Below are 17,106 nucleotides of genomic sequence, written 5' to 3'. Positions count from 1 at the left end.
ATACATTGCCGGTGGGACTGTAAAATGTAGCTACTGTGGGAAACTGGCAATTCCTGAAAGTGTTAAAACCTACAGCTTCTATATGATCCAATAATCTCACTCCTAGATATTTACTAAAGGGAAACAAAAACATGTTCACAAAAGAATGTGTACAAACGTTCACAGTAGCATCGTCATGTATAATAGCTAAGAGGTAGATGTCTATCAGTTGGTGAATGGAAAAATAAAACGTGGTATATGCATGAAACAGGCAATAAAAAAGTCATCAAATATTGATACAGGCTATAACATGCATGAATCCTGAAAACATATTCTAAATGAAAGAAGCCAGGGCTGCCTAGGTGGCTCAGTCAGTTAACCATCTGACACTTGATTTCAGCTCAGGTCATGATCTCACCATTCCTGAGATGGAGCCCTGCATGGGGCTGCATGCTGAGAGCATAGAACCTTCTCGGGATTCTCTCTCTCCCTCTCTCTCTGCCTCTACCCCGCTTGTGCACTCATGGATGAGCTTTCTTTTTCCCTCTCTCTCTCAAAAATAAACATTTAAAAAAATAAATGAAATAAACCAATCACAAAATACCATTCATATATGATTATAGGAATTCCATTCATATACAGTGATTATGTGATTATATGATTCCATTCATATACAGGGTCCACAATATGCAAATCCACAGTGACAGAGACTATATTATAGTAGTTGGGGGCTAGGGAAAGGAGAGAATGGGGAATGACTACCAATAGGTAAAGAGTTTCTTTTTGAGATGATGAAATATTCTAAAATTAGACTGTGATGATCAGTGCACCATTCTGTGAACTTAATAAAAGCTATTGAATTACATACTTTAAAATATATTTAAGATACAAATATAAAACATATCTCAATGACGCTGTTATTAAAAATATACGTACAATATTCACAAGTAACATATATTTGCAGTCCCCAAAAGTGAACTAACAAAATACTAGCATCCTTGGTAATTTTAGACAACCTTTGTTTCCCTATTCTTTCTGCACCGATACCTTCTTTACTTAATGGCCTATTTTGAACCCGTGTAATACAGCTGCTCCTATTTTCTCTTTAGAATTGATCTTTGTGGGCGCCTGGGTGGCTCACGGCTCAGGTCATGATCTCACGGTTTGTGAGATCAAGCCCCACATCGGGCTCTGTGCTGACAGCTCGGAGCCTGGAGCCTGCTTCAGATTCTGTGTCTCTTTCTATCTCTGTCCCCCACCCCCACTTGTGCTGTGTCTCTCTCTGTCTCTCAAAAATAAATAAATGTAAAAAAGTAAAAAAAAAAGAATCGATCTTTGTGCCAGATATCTTGTCTGGAACTCTTGTAACAGAGACCTCTTGGTTATGAATAGGAACTGTCACTTCCTAATCACTGTTTCCAAAGAACACAATATTGAATGGGAAAAATCCATCCCAGTATTTTGGGAAAGGGATGTCCATGAATATTAATGCCATTTCCTTCAATTTGCAAAGTTTCTCATACCAGCACTATGCCACACATTTTAAGAAATTAAGAGATATTCCATCAAGATCCATTTTCTTTATCTAGATGCAATTCATTGCTGACATACAGAATGGCACTTTGTAAGAAAACCTGTGTATGTGATGATCATAATCATACACACAATCGCATTATCACACTCCGTATGGGACGCAGGTAACTAAGGAGTCCCTTTTGTACCCCACTTAGAGGATACCTCCACAATTTTTGGCTATTCTTGGCTCTATATTTGACATATTTGCATGATTTGCTCTCTGGTGGTTCTGTTGTGAGGTGTAAGGACCTAACTGCCAGAGCAACATAAATATTGAGCTGTTCATGAAACTTTTCTAAGTTGGCATCTGAAGATAAATGGTTCCAATCTATTGAATATGTTTAGTTGGTGGGAGACACAGCTAATGACACATTTGCCTGTTTGCTACTATGGAAGGCACCACTTCTAAAGAAGAAGACATAAATAAATGGGAACATCAATACTTTGCCAAAATTGGTGTCAACAGAGTGAGAATGTTTTGAGGTAGAATGGTTGGACCTGTACTTTGGTGTTCGAGAGATTACCTGCATAGGTAATCCTTCAGGACAATACAGCCACTGACTACATATGATGCGCCCAGTGGTTACAGGGAAAACTGTCAAGTTCAGCCTTGAACTACTGCTGAGCCTAATTTCCTAGTCAGGCTAGTAAGGATTTTAGTTGCAAGCCAAACTGAATGTATTTGGAGCTCATATACATTCTCTCCACAGTGATTTCTGCAGTGCTCTTTGCTGTCACAGCTCAGGATTTTTTCAACTATTTCCACCCTGGGAAGATATGTGATGATCATCAAAGTTTCTTTTGTTCCAGAGATGCAAGGCCATCGGGCAAATAAAAATATCCAAAAATTCCCATAGCTTACCAGATACCGCTACTCCACTTTTTCATGCACATTGTTTTATTAATGAGACTTCTTAAAAGGTAGTGTGTCCTAACATCTAATGCTGCTGCCAATAGAATGGCTCTAAAACCATCCTGCCTCTGAATAAATCCCACATCTCCTGCATCTTAATAGTATGTCTGGGACAAGATGTTTCACCTACCTGTACCTTGTCAATCTGAAAATGGGGAGGAGTGGCAGTGATGATTCTTAATAAGATTATTATAGGGTTAAATGTGCTAATGATGTAAACAAACACTGCCTAGAATAAGGTAAGCAATTAATAAATATTATAATTATCTTACATATTATTGTCTTGGCTTTCAGATCTAGTGTCGCTAGTCATGATTTTGGATCTTCTTTTTAGACTAGAGTATAAATCTTTCCCATTAATTCTTGCCACACAGGACTGCCCATGATGGTTCTTACTCAGCTCTAGAGAAACTACCCTCAGCTCCCATCTGTGAATTATCTTGCAAATCCCAAGCAAAAAGTAAGGACAAGGGTATGATGTTATTAGGTAACGAAGCAGGAGGGACTGTTGGATTCAGATATCATACATGGGCCAAGCACGGTTGAAGAAAAGGAAAGACAGCATCCACTAGGGGGTGCATGTCTTGTATGAATGGGTGAATTTTCCAGCTCAGGGAAGATTCTTAGAAGCCCAAACTGCACAGGCACTAAAATAAGCCTATTCCGGAATGCAAGGTGGAATTCTGTATTCGTGCTGTTCTCATGGGACTAGAACTAATGTTGCAGCATAATGTCAACTAACGAAGTTTTAGTAGAGGCATTAGTATAATGTGAAAACTGCACAAAACTTAGCAATTTTGTAATCATTCTCTCTTTCAGTTCTAACACCCCCCAACACACACACACCCTCCCCTGCACAGGAACACTCAGACGCACGTACATTTACTCACCTGGCCCATGAAAGCCCACTTTACAAAAGATATTTCTTCACACGTACAATCCACAGTCTTTCTAACATGTGTTTATGTCCTTGTTGTATTTTATATGCTGAATATATGTCTAATCTGCTTCTTTGACTCAGAAACTGTGTGGTGCCTTTGTTCTAAACAGAACCAATCATGTCATGTTGAATTTAATGAATATAACCTCAATACTTGACTCTGTCACTGTCATTTACATTCTCTAAATCAACTTTAGCAAGTTCTCCTGATTATTTATAAGATACACTCCACTAATAAGATATATACACCTGTGTACTTTTGCCCAAATGGCGCACACACACACACACACAAAAGAAGCTTTAATAAAATGCATTAGGAAGGACTGATCACTTTGTCACCAATAAGTATTTATTAAAGACAAGTATTTTATGAAATGTAGAAAATTAAACTAGCTCCTGCTTTAGGGGGTGGATTAAACAATTCTTTACAGGAATGTATGGGTTTGAAATGCTTTTAAAATCTTATTTCATTAATATAATTACCATTCAAAATTAAGTTACATAGAGTATCTCAATTTGTTGCTCATGGGATATGATCTCTCTTAGTTTAAAATTACATTATACTTAGGAAAGCTTCAAACTATCAGGTTAACTTGTTTGGCAGAATGTTAGATTAATTCTCTAATTCACTGAAATATCTATTACCTTTTTCGAAAGAATTGACTGTAATGAATTAGAGAGCTAATCTCAACAATTTATCACTAAAATGAGGTCATCACACTTAGAAGAATATTCAAGACTTTCAGTCCATGACTAACATTTTCTTTTTAATGAGAAAACATGTATTTTCTATATTATGCCTTATCATATCTTAATGGTTTTTAAAATATAATAAGGAACTGATATATTTTAAGGTAGAAATCAGTTATAACAGTCTGTTATAAATTATTTGTGGCAAGTTATGAAAAGTCTTAACAAAGAGTTAATATGGAGTAAGATACACTGATGATAGAGAACAATGATGTAACCATGCCCTAAAATTTCAAGTTCATTTTTTTTTTTGGAACAGCTAAAACTAAAAATAATTACAAATCTGGTCTTGTTTTCATCTTGGGCATGCATCAAGCAAAATAGCAATAACAGTCAGTGTTAATATATTTCTAATGAATACTGGGAATATTTAACTAAAATTTATTGACTTGAAATTCTCAAATATCACTGAAGTTTGTACAGATATATTGATCCAGAATTGATTTTGCTAATCTAAGAGATATATATAGGCAAAATTGGGAGACTAAATTACAAAAGAGTATGTTACCAAAACACTCAAAGTGGAGGAAACATGGCCAAACAAAGAATTAAAAATAAGACCATCCTTGATTTCAGCAAAACCCAATACATGTCAAGCCCAGGGTCTTGGGAACCAGCATGGAATCATCAGAATGGTGACTGAGTGCTGTCAGTTTCCACCAGAGCTTATACGTGTGCATGAGCCTGGACTCACCCTAAAAAATGTTTATCCTAAATCCGGTAAAGTATGGCCTTTCTCTGTTACTGCTAGTATCACTTTTTTTTTTTTTTTTTTTTACCTCTCCATTCTCCACAGCTGTTTACTCCACTTCACCACCAGAAAGCCATGGGGCTGGCACTATTAGCCCCCACCTAGCAGCAGCTCCGAAGCTGCTTCTCCGAGTACACTTTATTTTTTAAAAACTTTTTAAGTGTTTATTTATTTTTGAGGACAGAGAGCAGGGGAGGGACAGAGAGAGAGGGAGACACAGAACCCTGAAGCAGGCTCTAGGCTCCGAGCCTTCAGCACAGAGCCTGACTAGGAGGCTCGAACTCACAGACTGTGAGATCGTGACCTGAGCTGAAGTCCAACACTTAACCGAATGAGCCACCCAGGCACCCCCTCTGAGTGCATTTTAGATCCAATTTGCTACTACATGCAGTGTATTCGGCCACACCAATCCAAATGCCAGCTAGAATTTCACCTATCCAAAAATCTTATCTATGCCATTCATAGAGTCTGCATTTATGGTTTTGCTGTTTTTCAGAGAGCCCTCATTTATTTTTGTATTTCCTCATGTTTTGTGATGTCTGATTGTAAACTTATGTTTGAGTTTGAAGATACTCTTAAGCCTGAGCTGAAAATACATGAACTGAACACATGTATCCTTTTTTCTTTTCTTTTTCTCTTGTTAAAATTACTTTAAAATGCTTCTTATGTGTGGTCTTTTTAAACTGTAAATAATTTGAATTCAGTTTGAAATCTCACAGAACATCAGAAATACATTTATCTTCCACCACCAAAAGTAAATTTCAAATACAAAATTATTTTTGTATTTGTACAAATATATTGTTTCCTAGTTCAACAATTAAATAATCATGTGTTCCTCCAGTATTCTAGCTTTTTGTTTTTGTCTTTTTTTTTTTAAACAGATTTCTCATGGTCCTTCCAACCTTTTATGGACCCTGGGCTTTGTCCCCTGTTCCCCCACATCTCAGTTAAAATGAAATGTTATGTTATCAGGGATTCACATATATCCTTTGGTGGCTTCAAAGCAAGCTCACTGAAGTTAGCTTTCACTGGGGCCCTGTGGGATGTCTTTCTTTCCTTGGCAGCTAGATGGGTTTACAATTAAAAATGTATATATATTTAATGTTCAGTAGCATAGAATAGGTAGACTATATATGATTAGAAATGTTATTACCAGTCTGAATCTCTACCTACAAACGCAAATATAAAGGAAAGATCCACATCTGTATTTTTTAAAAGAAACTTTCTTATTGTATGAAACTCCCTGTCTGGAATGATAAAAAATTCCATCTCAATCAAAAGTCTGAAGGAAGGGAGAGGGAGGTGTGTGTTCTTGGGTAGTAAAAATTTTCATTATGTAGTGCCCACGCATCAGAGAGGTCCCTTCACTTCTTATACATAATTCTGATCGTGTCTCCAGTGAGACATTTATTTTCCTATTTCACTCAGCATCTTCAGCTTGGGTGGCTCTGTGCTCTCAACACCATCACTGAGCCTACTGAACAGTAAATGTTTACTCACCTTAAATGTTCCACACTGATGTCAACTCACAGGTTCTGCCATTTTCTGGGAAAATACATGAATCTTTTTCAGTTCACTTGGAATCAAATAAAAGCTTCCTCTGGTCTCCAGGAAAATGTATAATCAGACTCCACTCTTTGTTTTAAAAGTGTTCTATCACTCCCCCCCCTCCCAACCCCAGTCCTCCCCCTGCTTATCTGACCTAGGCACACTAGCCTGTGTGATCCCAAACTCATTCTACTGTAAGATCTTGATACTTATTTAAAAGCTGCTTTATGGGGCGCCTGGGTGGCGCAGTCGGTTAAGCGTCCGACTTCAGCCAGGTCACGATCTCGCGGTCCGTGAGTTCGAGCCCCGCGTCAGGCTCTGGGCTGATGGCTCGGAGCCTGGAGCCTGTTTCCGATTCTGTGTCTCCCTCTCTCTCTGCCCCTCCCCCGTTCATGCTCTGTCTCTCTCTGTCCCAAAAATAAATTTAAAACATTAAAAATAAATAAATAAATAAATAAAAAAAATAAAAGCTGCTTTATAAGATATTTTCTACTTTATAAAAACAGTTCTATAGTTTTATATTTTACATTTAGGTCTGTGATTCATTTTGAGTTAATTTTCATATAAAGTGTAAGATTCGGGTTAAATTTTATTTTTTAAATTGTATATTTCCATGTGCTTCAACACCATTTTTTTGGAATGGCCATTTTTCCTCCAACGAATTGCTTTGGTACCTTTGTTAAAATTCAGTTGAACATATTTGTGTGGGTCTATACCTGAGTTCTATTTTTGTCCATTGATCTGTAAGTCTCTACGTACAGCAATACCACATAGATTTAACTACTGCCCATCAGATAGACTGATTCCTCCACTTTGTTCTTTTTTCAAAATAGTTTGGATTATACTGTCTTGGGCCTTTCCATATAAACATTATGATAAACTTGTCTCTATTTACAACAAAAAAACTACCTAAGCTCAAAACCAAAACTAAAACCAAAAACGTTGCTGGGATTTTGAAAGGAATTGAATTAAATCTGAAGATCACTTAGGAGGTATTTGACATCTTTCTTATGTGGACTCTTCTAATCATGAATACGGTATGTCTTTCCATTTATTCAGTATTTGTTTGACTTTTTAAAATTAGTCTTTTGTAATTGCAGGTACAGATTCTGTGCATGTTTTGTTAGATTTATTTAATATATGTGAATATACAGTTTTCTGTTGAATAATTGTAAATGGTACTATGTTTTTATTTTAGTTTTCACACATTCTTTTCTAGAATTGTGATTGGTTATTGTGTGTTCATCTGGTACCTTTTGATGTTGGCAAACTCACTTTTGGGTTTTAGGAAACTTTGTAAAGGTAAGTCATCTGCAGTTGTATGGTTTTATTTCCTCCTTTCTATTCTGTATTCTTTTTTCCTCACTTTGTTTTGCTGTCTTGAATGTCTGGTGACTATGTTGTATCACACCTATTTTTGACATGTTGTATTTCCATTTTCGTTCAGCTCTATGTATTTTCACAAATTTCCTTTGAGGCTTCCTCTTGAACCCAAAGATTATTTAGAAATGTGTTATTTAATTCCCAAGTGTTTGAAAATCTTCCTCTTATGTTTATGTTATTGATTTCTAGTTTAATTCCATATGGTCAGAGAATATATCCTGCATGGTCTAAATTCTTTTAAAAATCTGTTGCTCATATGGCCTAGAATGTGGTCTATCTTGAAAGTCTGTAAGCCTTTATAAAAATTTGTGAAATCTGCATTTTTTTAGTAGAGTGTCTATGTATGCAGTCTAGAGCATGTTGGTGGCTTCAGTTTATTCTTGCTGCTTTCTCTCTAATGGCTCTGACAGTGAGGTGACGTGATCCTCAACTATAATAGTGATATGTGTGCCTTCCCTTTCTGGCTCTTTTCTCAATTCATTTCTATCAGTTTTTGCTTCATGTACTTTGAGGCTCTGATATTTGGAGCACGCACATTTACGACAGTTCTCACTTTCTAGTGTATTGATCCTTGTATCAGTATGTAAGATACCTCTGGTACATTTCTCTGAAGTCTACCTTAACTGATATCAAGAAAGCCACTCCTGGTGTGATTTGTTTTGCTTTGCTTCATGGTGGTATAGCATCCTTTTACTTCCAAATTACTGATGCCATTGCATTTTATACTGACTTTCTTACAGATCGCATAGAGGTGGGCCATGTTTTTTAAACACATTGCCAACATCTTTCTTTTAATTTATGCATTTAGGTCAGCTACATTTTTTAAATGTTCATTTATTTTTGAGAGAGAGTGGGGGGGGGCAGAGAATGAGGACAGAGGATTCAAAGCAGGCTCTGTGCTGGCAGCAGAGAGCCCAATGCAGGACTGAGCCCATGAACTGTGAGATAATGACCTGAGCCGAAGTCAGACGCTTAACTGACTACACCACCCAGGTGCCCCTAGATCATCCACATTTAAAAAAAAATGTTTATAACATTTATTCACTTTTGAGAGACAGAGCGTGAGTTGGGAAGGGGCAGAGAGAGACAGAGAGACAGAATCTGAAGCAGGCTCCAGGCTCTGAGGTGTCAGCATAGAGCCTGACGTGGGACTCAAATTCACGGACCATGAGATCATGAGCTGAGCTGAAGTTGGATGCTTAACCAACTGAGCTACCCAGGTGCCCTGAAGATCATCCATATTTAAGATAACTAGTAATATGTTAGGACTTAAGTCTTCCATTTTATTATCTACTTTCTGATTGCTTCTCTTCTCATTCCTCAGTTTCTGTTTTGCTTGTCTTCCTGTGGGTTACTTGAACTTTGTTCGAGGTTTAATCTTGATTTGTTCACAGTATTTTTCAGTCTATCACTTTGAATAACTATCTTAGTGGTTTTCCTAGTTATTACAATACACAAATGCCAAAGTACACAAATCGACATTTCACCACACCTAATGACGTGTAGAAACCCTACACGTTTTAGATCCTTTTCACTTCCCCCCTTTTAAACTGTACTTGTCTCGACTATTTCTTTTACCTACATTGAGTTCTGCATCAAGTTATAATTTCTGCTTCAATTGAATGTGATTTAAAACTCGTGAGAAAAAGGATAGTATATTATATGTTCACCTCTATTGTACTCATGGTGGCATTTGTTACTTTCTAAAATTCCAAGGCTTCCTCTGTTATAAATTCTTTCTGTTTGGAGAATTTCCTTTAGCCACTCTTGAAGGGTAGGCCTGTATTACAAATTCTCTTCATTTTCCTTCATTTGAGAATGCCTTTATTTCCCCTTCATATTCCTGAAATAGGTTTTTACTGAATGTGATCAACAATTTTTTTCTTTCAATGCTTATTTGGTCCATGGTTTTAGATGTCAAATCGCTTGTGTTCGATTAGTATTCCCCTGTGAATACTGTGTTGTTATTCACTGGTTGGTTTCAAAGGGTTTTATTTTGTTTTGTTTTCAGTTTTCAGAAATTTAATTATGTTGTGTTTTGGTTGGATTTCTTCGGGATTATCCTATCGGGGGCATGCTCAGCCTCTTGACTCTGTAGATTTATCTTTTTTCATAAAATTTGGGAAGGTTTTATTTCTTCACATACTTTTAAGCCCCTCTGTCTTCTGACCTCTGAAACCCTGATGTTAGGTCCTTTGTTACTGTCTCACAAGAAGACTTTTTCAGTCTATTTTCTTTCTTTTATTTTAGGTGAAGTAAATCCTGTTGATCTGTCCTCAGGTTCTCTGATTATATCTTCTATCATCTCCATTCTGGTAGCAAACCTGTCCAGAGAGATTATTTCAGTTACTTTACTTTTCAGTTCTGTAATTTCTCCTTGGTTCTTTCTTTTTGTAATCTCTATTTCTTTCCCAGAATGGTCCATTTGTTCATTTGTCACAAAATAGCTTGTAATTATTTTTAAAATCATTTTATCATTGCTTCTGTGATGTCTTGTCAGAAATGCCAACATCCAATTCATCTCTGTGACCATGTCTTTTGATTGTCTTTTCTCATTCACATTGTGATTTTCCTGCAACCTGTTATCCCAAGTGGTTTTCAGTTGTATCCTGGACATTTCATATGATAGGACTCTGAATACAGTTTAAGCTTTTTTTTTCTTTTTTTAGTCGGTGGTTCCTCTATTGAGGTGTAATGTGAGAGCCAAATGGTTGTGTATGCTCAGGTTCCTTACAGGCCCAATGCCATCCCCACAAAAGTGGAGACCTAATACCTTCTTGTTGTGGAAAGAGGAGGCGGGCGCACAGCAACTTCCATGCCCCTTACATAGGTAAAGGGCTTGGCGAGCTTCTTGCTTCCTTCCTTAAGTCCACATCTCAGTCTTCCTGTTCTCCCTTGTTGTGTTTTATCCTCGGATTCTTAGTTGTAAGAGGGAAGACATGGGAGGAATGTGGCTACTACATCTTCAGGGGGTTAGTTTGGTTTTCATTAGCCAAATATCAGAATATAAACACACCTGCCAACACAAGTTTTTAAACCAAAATGTCTTTATAAAAATGGATAGATATTTATATCCTTAAAACACAACAGCATATTTTAAACAAATTAGGGAATGAATCTTGAATTACCTTCCAGGAACAATTAGTAGGATGTCAGAATTACACGTAGACATTTTGAAAAGCACACAGATGGTAAACAAGGGGACGTGAATCTCAGGTGGTGCTGGCACGTAGGGAGGTATCACAGCGGATCAGTTACATTGATGCCATAATAAACATTGTTTTCTTGAATGTTATGGCAATAGAGTAGGACTCCTTCCTTTAAATTAAAAGACCTGTTATGTTTTATGGTGTAATAGGAAAAAATTGCATTTTACCGTTTGAAGTGCAAAGTTCCATTTGGCATGTTTTCCTCCAGCACAGAACAGCAGAGAATCTGCATTGGTACTTCTGAGTTGGCTAGCTTACCTGAATTTGCGACTTCTGCACCTGACTTTCCTGCACCACCAGTTTCTGTTACCAAAGGAAAATAATGACTGTTCAACCCTCCTCCGCTCCTAAATTCTCAGGCTTCTTCAAGTCTTACATCTCCAACGCAAATGGTGAGTTATAGTTTATTACAGGATATTGCCGTTTTATTGTAAATTTTTGTGTGCAGTTTTTCTAGCAAATTTATTTATTGTTATGTGTTATTGGCCTTCCCGTATCGTAAACAGAATGTTTATGGTGTGACATGCAAACTGTACATTTTATGGGATTCAAAACGAATTTAACAACCACATTAATTGGTTGATGATCAGGAAGGAAAGTTTTAAGCATTTTTACATCCAAACACAGTATTTTGTTACTTATAAGTAAGCATTTTATTGCATTTAGTAATGCGTTAGGAAATTGGTTGGGGGTTTTGGCTGAGGTACAATGCATTATAATTTTTTTCCCATTTAAAATAACGGGGAATAGGTAATTATTCTCTTAAATATTTTCGTACAGAATATTAGGTTTTTAGAATTAGATCATTTACTTTAAGTGGAAGACAGCTGTGTTTTGAAATAATGTTTTGCAATAAAGACCTTGATAAAATACTGCAAACAAGTTTCGAAGTGCATAGCTGAGCTTGTAAGTAAATAGGTGTTCGAAATAGTCCCTAGTTCTAAGGTAAAGCTGAAGCTCTTATGGTCCTTGGACGGGACTATCTCTGTTGACTTTGGCAGTACGCTTGATTTATAGTCTTAAGGTCAATGACTGCAGCGAATAAGAAAAGAGTTTGGGGGGCGCCTGGGTGGCGCAGTCTGTTAAGCGTCCGACTTCAGCCAGGTCACCATCTCGCGGTCAGTGAGTTCGAGCCCCGCGTCAGGCTCTGGGCTGATGGCTCGGAGCCTGGAGCCTGTTTCGATTCTGTGTCTCCCTCTCTCTCTGCCCCTCCCCCGTTCATGCTCTGTCTCTCTCTGTCCCAAAAATAAAAATAAAAAAACGTTGAAAAAAAAAATTTAAAAAAAAAAGAAAAGAATTTGGTTCCATGTACCAGAGAAAGTCTGCTGCCTATCTCATATACGTTTCCCATTCACCTTAATTACTGAACCCCGATTTTATTTGGGTGGCAATATGTACAGCTAAAGACGAGATTTCCATCCATCTTCCCATATACAAGTAATGATGCAAACGTAAATTCTGCCTGTGATGTACAAGTGTAATTACTGAGGGGTGACCTGTTAAATCTCTTTAGTGGAGCCTGCTCATAGGTGTATATATTCTTCTTGTTTTCACTTCTCTCTGTCAGCAACAGAGAACATAGGGATATAGCACTCATTTGTAATCAGGTATCCTTCGTTATAAATGTCTTATCTTACAGTTGGCAGAGTATAAATATAGAAGGAAATTGGGTTCATGACAATTATTGAATCATCATATTTATCTAGGACTAACTACTTCTAGTTATTTTTTAACCTTAGGGAAAATTAATCTTTTTTTTATTGTGGAAACGACTTCAATATTGGAGCTTTCTGTTACACATCATTAAATTTAGTCCTAATTATACAAACACAAGATACCTGAATAAACTCAGCTCTCAAATTTAGGTGAAGGAAAGCCTACAATAAAATAATCCCCCTTTTGGCATAAGAAACTTACTATATAAGCAATATTTCTTTTTCAGATTAGGGTCTAGCTGAGGACCCACAAAATCACATTTGAATGCATTTGAAAACATAGACCTTCTTTTAATCACACTGTAATCTCACTGGTCATCCCATGAAATCCTGGGCTAAGGAAATTCTTAAAGTGGTCCTTTATACAAACTCACCTACAGACAGCAATGAAAATGGAAAATATGAGTAATTCAGAAGGAAATGATTTACTATGCATCTAACTTCAGATCCACAACAAATTTAAAAAACTGTGGGAAGTAATTTTGAAAAATAGCAACAAGAATATTCCAGAACTAATGATATAGATGAATCATCAGATTTATGAAGCACAATGAATCCCAGATGGCACAAATAACAGAAACTCATACCTAAATACATCAAAGTAAAACTAATGAACAATTAAGAAAGACCTTAGAAACAGAAAGGAAAAACAGATTACTTCACAGAGGAAAGACCTTGATAGTTAAATTATAAACAACAGCTTTGGAATTAGGGAGATACTGCAAAAATATTTTCATGCTGACAAGGAGAAATATTTGTTAATCTAGAATTATATATGCAGCTAAAATATAAACTAAGAAAGGGAGTAGAAGGAAGACAATTCAGACAAAGAGAAACTTATTAAATGAACTTTGGATGGATGAATTTCAAGAAAGAAAAACATTAATCTTAAACATACATGAAGAGAAACAAAGAAAAATGTGCAAATACATTTACAAACTTGGGTAATTCCAAGCAAGTATTGACTATATGAAACAATATTATTGATATCTAAATTTGGGGGTAAATCATACTGAAGAAGTTAAACATTGAACAATAATACCATATAAGATTGGAAGGGGTAGTTAACAAATTTACAGTGTTATAAGTTTCTTTTATTTTGAACAATGTGGGTGGATATATGAACAGTGTAATTCATTAAATGAAGTATGCACGAACATTTCATTTGTATGCACTAAGCTAAACAGATGGTTTAATTCAAATAGATACTAGGATAAGTCAAATAAAATTAATTAAAATTTGGGGAAGGAGAAGAATGTGAACATGGAAAAAGTGGAACATAAATAATTAAGGTAATTCAGATATATCAGTAATTACAATATCTATAAACAAAATGAAATTGCTTATTAAAATAGATTGTCAAATTGGTAATGCAAACCAAATCAAGCTATGTTTACAAGAGGCACATTTAAAATATAATTTCATAATGTAATATATTGTTGTAAGAAACTGAAAGCTTTTCTATCAAAATCAGATATAAGGCAAAGAAGTTTCCTCTCATCACTTCTTTTTAACATTGCACTGGAAGTTTTACCTAATGCAATAAGACAAGAAAAAGAAAGAAAAGGTCAAAATATTGGGAAAGAAGTAAAACGGCCTTTCCTCATAGATGATATAATAGCCCATGTAGAAAATCCAAAAGAATGGACAAAAAAATTCCTGAAGCTAATAAGTGATTATAGCAGGATATAAGGTTAATGTACAGAAGTAAGTCACTTTCCTGTATACTAGCAATTACTCTAGTGGGATTTGAAAATAAAAATATAATATCACTTATATTAGCATCCTAAAAAATGAAATACTTAGGTATAAATCTCATTAAATATATATAAGATCTATATGAGGTAAATTGCAAAAGTATGATGAACAAATCAAAGAATAACTAAATAAATGGAGAGATAGCCCATGCACATGGACAGGAAGACTCAATATAACCAAGATGTCAGTTCTTCCCAATTTTCATGTACAGATTCAATGAAATTCCAATTAAATCCTCAGCAAGTTATTTGGTGGATACTGACAAACTGTTTCTAGAGTTTATATGGAAAGGCAAAAGACCCAGAATAAGCAGCAATGTTGAAGGAGAAACACAAAGTTAGAGGACTAATATTACCTGACTTCAAGACTTACTATAAGGCTATAGTAATCAAGGGAGCATGATGTTTGCAAAAAATAGATAAATAAATCAATAGAATGTAACAGAGAGGACAGAAACACACCCACATAAGTATAGTCGTCTGATCTTTTTCAAAAAAAGAAGGCAATACAATGGAAGAAAGGTAGTCTTTTCAGCAACTAGGGCTAAAACAACCCGACATCCACATGCAAAAATGTGAATCTAAACACAAACCATACACCATTTACACAAACTAATTCAGAATGGGTCACAGACCTAAATGTAAAACATGAAACTATAAAACTCTCAGAAGATAACATAGGACAAAATATCAATGACTTTGAGTGTGGCAGTGACTTCTAAGATATACAAAGCCACAATCCATAAAACAAACTATTGTTTGGGTAAACATAACTTAAAAATTTTTGCTGTGTGAAATACACTCCTGTGAATAAGAGAAGACAAGTCACAGTCTGGGAGACAATAATTACAAAAGACATATGTGATAAAGAACTGTTATCTAAAATATACTGAGGACTTAAACTTCAACAATAATAAAGGCATCAAAGACCTTAACACACCCCTCACAGAAGAAGATATACAGATGGCAAATAACCAGGTAAAAAGATAACCCATGTCATATGTCATTATTATGGAAATGTGAATTAAAACCACCATGAGATAATACCACACACCTATCAGAGGGGCCAAGATCCGGAATACTAACAACAGTAATTTCTGTGAAGATAAGGAGCAGTAAGAACTCACATTTACTATAGCCCAGAATACAAAATGGTGCAGAGACCCTAGAAAAGAGGAGAGTTTGGTAATTTTTTTAAAAGCAGAACATTCTCTTACCATACAATTCAGTACTTGCACTCCTTGATATTTACCCAAAGGAGCTGAAAACTCATGTCCACATGAAAACTTGTGCATATAATTAATGAAGCTTTTTTCATAATTACCAAATCTTGGAAGTGAGAGGCCTGAGAAAACTGAAACTTAAAAGCTTAAGTTACAGGAAACTGAAACCTAACCAAGCCTAACCAGCTTGTTCCGCTTCTGTACAATTGCTTGGCGAGCCCGTGTATTCCTGATCAATCATTGAGATACCCGTACCCCCAGCTGTGGTCTGACCTAAAGGCAGGAACCAATCGAATACTGCTAAGTGTCCAACTTTAAACATCAACCAATCGCAGCTCTGTAACTGTGGAAAATCCCTGATTTCCCCATGACTTGTTTGTACCTGTCTATAAAAGGGCTGTAAAAACCTCTCTCGGGGCCTCTTAGCGTCACCGGCAACGAGTGCGCAGAGGTCCAGGTTCGAACCTGCAATAAATGACCCTTGCTGCTTAGCTTTGACTCTGGATTCTGGTGGTTCGTTTTTGGGGTCTCTTGCACTCTGGGCATTTCAGAAGCAACCAAGATGTCCTTCAGTAGGTGAATGGATAAATAAATCATGGTATGTCCAGGCAATGGAATATTAGTTAGCACTAAAAAGAAATGAACTATAATCTACACTGAGAAATGGAGGAACTTTAAATGTATGATACTAAGTGAAAGGAACCATTCTTAAAACGCTACATACTGAATGATTCTAACCATATGACATTTTGAAAAAGCAAAACTATGGAGACGGAGAACAGATCAGTGATTGCCAGGGGTAGGGAAAGGGAGGTCAGGGGATAGATGAATAGGTGAAGCACGGAGGATCTGAGGAGCAATGAAAATACTCTGTATGATACCATGATTGTTGATATATGTCATTAAACATTTGTCCAAACCCACACAGTGTATAACATCAGGAACAAATTGTGATGTAAACCATAGACTTTGGGTGATTTGATGTGTCAGAGCAGGTTCATCATTTGTAACAAAGGTACCACTCTTGTGGGGGAGGTTGATAATGATGGAGGCTATGCAGGTATGGAGGCAAAAGTTGTCTCTCTACCTTTCCTGCAATTTTTCTGTGAAACTAAAACTGCCCTCCCAACGGTCTTAATTTAAAAAAAGAAAAAGGAATAGACATTAAAGCAACTTCACTACAATACTGAAAGTTAAAAAAAAAATCAGAGATAAATATTTGACAAAGAAAGTTAACATTTTAATAATACATAAAAGCACTTTTAAATAAGAAAACATTGTCATGGATAAAATAGATCATTAAGAGCAAGTAGATGCTAATAGTGAATAGTTCCATTTATGAGGAAAATTTGAAAATCCTAAA

Source organism: Neofelis nebulosa, chromosome 3, assembly GCF_028018385.1.
Source record: "Neofelis nebulosa isolate mNeoNeb1 chromosome 3, mNeoNeb1.pri, whole genome shotgun sequence".
NCBI classification, from domain to species: Eukaryota; Metazoa; Chordata; class Mammalia; order Carnivora; family Felidae; genus Neofelis; species Neofelis nebulosa.
The sequence above is the reverse complement of the archived record's forward strand: the minus strand, read 5'-3'. Positions refer to the sequence as shown.